The sequence below is a fragment of the Sceloporus undulatus genome, chromosome 1, assembly GCF_019175285.1.
Source record: "Sceloporus undulatus isolate JIND9_A2432 ecotype Alabama chromosome 1, SceUnd_v1.1, whole genome shotgun sequence".
Lineage (NCBI taxonomy): Eukaryota > Metazoa > Chordata > Lepidosauria > Squamata > Phrynosomatidae > Sceloporus > Sceloporus undulatus.
The window spans coordinates 344,330,811-344,336,901 of record NC_056522.1 but is presented as its reverse complement, the minus strand read 5'-3'; positions in this window follow the sequence as shown (position 1 = coordinate 344,336,901).

Below are 6,091 nucleotides of genomic sequence, written 5' to 3'. Positions count from 1 at the left end.
ATTTGGCCTGTCTGTTTTGGGCATATGTGGAGCTATCTTTGAAAGGTGCTCAGAAACCTCAGTAGGCTCAAAGAGTTACAACCCACTTGTTACCTGAAGCTGGCTACAGGGACCACACAAATCCCTACTTGCAACATCTCCATTGGTTTCCAGTTGATTTTCAGGCACAATTCAAAGTGCTGGTTTTGACTTATAAAGCCCTATACGATTTGGATCTAGGTTATTTGAATAACTATATCTCCCTTTACGAGCCCAGTATAACTCTAAGATTATCTAGGGAGGCCCTTGCTTCTGTCCCACCAACCCCTCTGGCTTGCTTGGTGAGAACAAGGGAGAGGACCTTCTTTGTAGCTGCTCTCAGACTTTGATGTTTAAAAGCATGAGGATACAGGTAGGCTCATCTTACAAAGATCCCAGCACTCACTCCCCTATGCTCCCCATCAATAGCCAGATCCAAAGAGGAGGTGGAGGTGGTAGATAGAGCCTAATAAACCTTGTGGCTCCATCCATCTTTTTACAAAATAGAAACCGCCATCTGTCAAAGGGTTAAAGTCAGCACACTGGGAAATGCTTAGATGTGTGTGTGTGTGACCACACACTGTGTGTCTGACCATCCAGCACTGGGAAGGACAAGGCTGATCATACACAGCTGATGCTCATAGGCTCAAGGACACTCTGGTGCCTGCGTGCACTAAACCTGGATGATGAAATATGTGTCTGGATTGCACAGGAGGCCACTTTAGAGTGTGGGACAGGAAGTGATTGAGTTTGGGAGACCGCATGGTCTGAAGACTATAAAACTCAAGGGCTTCCAGTAATTGTTTGTGGGTTGTAGTAGGAGTTGGTATTCGTGTGATTTGTATTATAGCGTTGATTTGGATAGCCCTTTGTAAATAAAGATAGCACTTCGGGAGACTTGGCTTGTCTGGTCGTTAATCAGCTGAAGCCTGGCATCGGTTGCTGAGAGTCCCCGGAGATTCCTGCATTCCTTCAGTTCCTGGAAGACATCCAGTTGCTGTTATCTCTACTGAGGGCTGTGACCCACGTTTCTGAATTTGCCAGTTATACTCTGCTATATGCCAGCATTGGCTATATGGCACAGATGAGTTGCTGACACCATCTGCTGAGCACTTGGAAACATGTGTCCCTTTTTTTTCTTGTGGATTCAGATTGTTAAGGCCAAGTAATAACTATCATTGGGATGAAGAAAAAGAGGAAAAGGGCCATAGAGACAGAGGTGGACAGTGGATCCATTGCTGGGTGTGGAAGAGGAAAACCCAGACTATTTTTGAATGTTACTCCGTCTATAACAGCTCCATGTTGCATAGAAGTTTCCCCTTCAAAAGAGCCTAAGTAGATTTGTCATCCACATAGCAGCTGATCTGCTTCTAGTCCTATTTGGAGTAGGGGTGGAAAAATATTTTTGGTTATTCCTTTTCTGGCCACCCCCCCAACCCCCCCCCCCCATAAAAAACAGGTTTCCCAATATTCTGGAAGCCTACTCAGGAAGAACAGCATAATGGTAAGAATTTGAATAGTTTGTGACCTGTAGGTATTTGCAGATTATGAAGTGTATCAGGAGATCAATCTTCATAGAAATATATGTGGATTTTAAAAATGAAAATTGGTGTGTGTGTGTATGTGTGTGCAGAAAACATTGCTTTCAGATAGCCATGTGGTTTATGGTATGGATTATTTATTGTGAAATCCAGTTCAATTTTTAGCTATGTAATGAGCATGGGAGCTTTCATATCCCCCTGCAGCTCTTGCAAAATACCAGTTTTTGTTCTAGCTGTTTATTTCTTTGAATTTTATTTCTCCCAAGAATTTTAAAATGACACAGCCTAAACATACTTTAATTGGAGCAGAGCGTACCTACACTGTTCATTTTGATTAATTTTCATTTGTTTGGTTTATTTCCCCATTTATTAAAATAATTCAACAATGAAATCTCAACTTACCGTAACAGTATTTTGAAAGCAGCTCATTTTTATTCTATTTGCATAAATATTTGCATTTCATAAGCTTCAGCAGGTAGGGAAAGTGAGCACATAATATATTAGTAAGCATCTTGGAAACATTTCACACTATGGCCTGCATCCTGTAAGGACTCATATAAGGATAGGTCCAATGTGAGCCATGTTTGTTGCGGAAGGATGTGTTCTCTTCTCTCAGCAACAACTAAAAACACAACTGAGAAGACCTCCTCCATCTCAACCTCATCCTCCCCCAATGGACTTATCATCTTTCTCCAATAGCCCACTCCCTCCACCCCAAACATTGGCATTGAATCATAGAGTTGGAAGAGACCACAATGGCCATCCAGTCCACCCCCTGCTATGCAGGAACTCTCAATCAAAGCATACCTGCCAGATGGCCATCCAGCCTCTGTTTAAAGACTTCTAAGGAGGGAGAATTCCACTGTTGAACAGCCCTTACTGTCAGGGTTCCAAATGTTGAGGTGGAATCTCTTTTCCTGTAGTTTGCATCCATTGTTCTGCGTTCTAGTCTCTGCAACAGCAGAAAACAAGCTTGTTCCTTCCTCAATATGATATCCCTTGAAATATTTAAACAGGACTAAACATACCCAGCTCCCTAAGTCGTTCCTCATAGGGTATAGTTTCCAGACCCTTCACCATTTTGGTTGCCCTCCTTTGGACACGCTCCAGTTTCTCAATGTCCTTTTTGAATTGTGGTGCCCAGAACTGAACACAGTATTCCAGGTGAGGCCTGACCAAAGCAGAATACAATGGCACTCTTACTTCCCTTGATCTAGACACTATACTTCTATTGATGCAGCCGAAAATTGCATTGGCCGTTTTAGCTGTCACATTGCACTGTTGACTCATGTTCAACTTGTGGTCTACTTGGACTCCGAGATCCCTTTCACATGTAATCTCCTTAAGCCAGGTGTCCCCCATCCTATAGCTATGCATTTGGTTTTGTTCCCTACATTTCTCTACATCTTACATTTCTCCATGTTGAATTTTGTTAGCTTTGGCCCAGCTTTCTAGACTATTCAGGTCATTTTGAATTTTGATCCTGTCCTCTGGGGTATTAGCTACTCCTCCTAATTTGGTGTCACCTGCAAATTTGATAAATATGCCGCTAATACTCTCATCCAAGTCATTAATAAAGATGTTGAATAGCACTGGACCCAGGACAGAACTCTGTGGCACCCCAATAGTCACTTCTCTCCAGGATGAAAAGGAGCCATCCTTTGGCTGGTAGAGCTAGGGTTAGATGGGTCAGAGAAGTCTCTGGCTATGTTCCAGACTCAGAATGATTGTCTCACCCAATGAGACCTCTGGAGGCCCCTGGTGAATCTTGGTGGCTGATGTCATCAGTCTGAGTCTGGCTATGAAGACATAGCCAGACACTTCTCCAGTCCTCCTGCTTGTCATCAGCTGCCAAATGGATATGGACAGGTTATAGCACTCATAATGTAGTTCTGTCTCAGTAATGTTTAAGCCAGGGGTAGGCAACCTGCGGTCCGCGGGCCGGATGCGGCCCGGCAAGGCCTTGGGACCGGCCCCCGGCCTGGTCCTGCCACCGATTGCTGTTGGGGCCTTTGGGGGGCAATTGTCTATAGAAGCCTCAGAAACATGCATTTATATTAACATTTTTTAAAAAAGCAGCAATTTTTTTCACGTGTCCTCCAATTTTTTTTAAAAAGTGTCTTCCATTTGAAAATTTTGTCCTACATTTCTCCTGGTTTATTTATATATTTAATTTTTTTTTAAAAAAATTTTTAATTATTTATTTTTTGGCTTCGGCCCCCCAGTTGTCTGAGGGACAGCAACCCGGCCCCCAGCTCAAAAAGGTTGCCTACCCCTGGTTTAAGCTATGCTGGGCCTACATTTGGGCCTCATCTCTTTAGGATGAGAAAATTCTGTATAAGCTGCCTGTCCTTTTGATATGCTCCCAGGCTGTAATAGCAGAAGAACTGGTACATGAGCTATATAAGGCCCAATCAAGTTCAGGATGGAGCCAAGGGAATGCGAGAAAGGGTAGAATCTTGCTTTCCTCCTTAATATTTAAGAAAGGGCAGGTGATTCTATGATTCTATGAAAATTCATTCATCCAAGGCTATCTGCATGTATTTCAACAAAGGTCCCTCCTCCCCTGGTCTTTCATTTTGGGAATGGATTAAAATAAAGGCTCTTTCCTTTGCTAACTTTAGCAGCATATGAGTAGTGCAATGTAAAATATTACTGTACTGCTTGGTAACTTCAGAAGTCTTCAGTCAAATGAGAAGACTCCACATTGCACTTCTTCCTCCAAAAGCTTTGCACCAATTTCAGATAATGCTCTTGTGAGAAGGAGTTGTGGCATAGACCCATTTGACCCGTAGTTTGCTTCCATTGCTCAAAATCATGGGAAGGTTCCAGTGGTACTGCATCGTAAGTGTTAGTTACATCCTGTTTGGACTACTGTAATGGGGTTGCCTTTGAAGAATGTTTGGAAACTTTAGCTGATCCAAAGGGCTGCAGTCAGATTGTTAACTGAGGTTGGCTACAGGGACACACAACTTGTTGCAACATCTTAATTTACTGTTGATTTGCTTTCAGGCATAATCCAACGTGCCAGTTATGACCTTCAAGGATCAGGTCCATGTTATCTGAAGGAATGTGTCCTCCTGTATGAGCCTGCCTATGTCTTCATATCTTCTGGGGAGGCCCTTTTGGCTAACCCACCATTTGCCCAGGTATATCTGGTGGGAACATGGGAGAGAGCCTTCTCAGTGGCAGCTCCCAAGCTCTGCAACTTCCTTCCTAGATAGATTAGACTGGAGTCCTCCTTGCTATACTCTTGTAGGTAGCTGAGGACCTTTCCATTTTGGCAGGCCTTTGGGAGTTGGCTTCTTGCGGGGAAAGCCCATTCATGTTTTTTGTTGTTTATATTTATTCTTCTTTTTAGTAGTCTTATTTTTTACTAGTCTTATTTTTAGATTTTCTTTTTCATTGTTATTGATAGTTTAATTCTATTTTTAACTTTTGAACGATGTAAAGTTTTAGCTGCATCTGTTTTAAATTTTGCAAATTGGCTTGAGTCCCAGGTTGGGGGGGGGAGATGGAATGGTGGGGTACAGGCCTCCAAAAAGTGGCGTGCCAGGGCTGGTATTAGGGTTAGGGAGCATGCACCATGTACACATTCCCTAACCCTAGTACGTGCCAGCGGCAGCATAATGGGAGCGCCCTGTGTACATGGGCACCGCCATTATGATGTCATGACTGCACTGCATCCAAACGGCATGGCGTGGGCATGATGTGTTTGTGCTGCCCCAGGTCGCTTGTGGTGGCCTAACAGCGGCACAAGGAGAAGTTCTGAAATGGAGCTCCTCCTGGTGCGTGCCTTGTTCCAGCAGCCACCAAACGGCTGTGAGAATGGCGCCTTTCTCCTCTGGCTGCAACTGTTTGCATGTTTTGGGGCATGAAGCCCCAATTATACCCCTTTTCCAGGCCACGGGGAAGCAGCATTTTGCCGCTTCTCCACATCCTGGAAAAGCACTGGGGTGGAACCACAGGGGCTGCCAGTGAGGCTGCCCTGCCTCCAACCTGGCACCGCCCCTTTACCGCTGTCTGTACCCCGCCAATAATAATAATAATAATAATAATAATAATAATAATAATAATAATAGGCTGTAGTTCTGCTACAGATTTGCAACCTAGAGTTATGGATCCATAACTGACTGTATTCAGTCAGACTATGTAGTCTACGTAAATTCCTCCCCCAGCCTGCCTTAACAGACAGCAGCCCCATCAAATGGAGAGGGTTATACAGCTGATGATTGTAACACAAGGAGGATGACTTCCCAGCCCTTTCCCACTGGTGAATGACAAAATTCCTACTGATGAATTTTGGTATGACAACCAAAAAGCAGCTTCTTGTCACAGTCTCACTTGCTGGCAGAAGCAGTTGGAAACATCCTCCTCCTTGCACCCCAAACAGCATCTTCATTTAGGTGAAAAACCTCTTTCACCCAATAGAGTTTCTGGCATTAAATGTGGGCTTGTTGGGGTTGGGCCAGGAGATGCAATGAAGGTCCAAGACAGACGGGCTGAAATACCAGGGTTCCAGATCGTGCAGC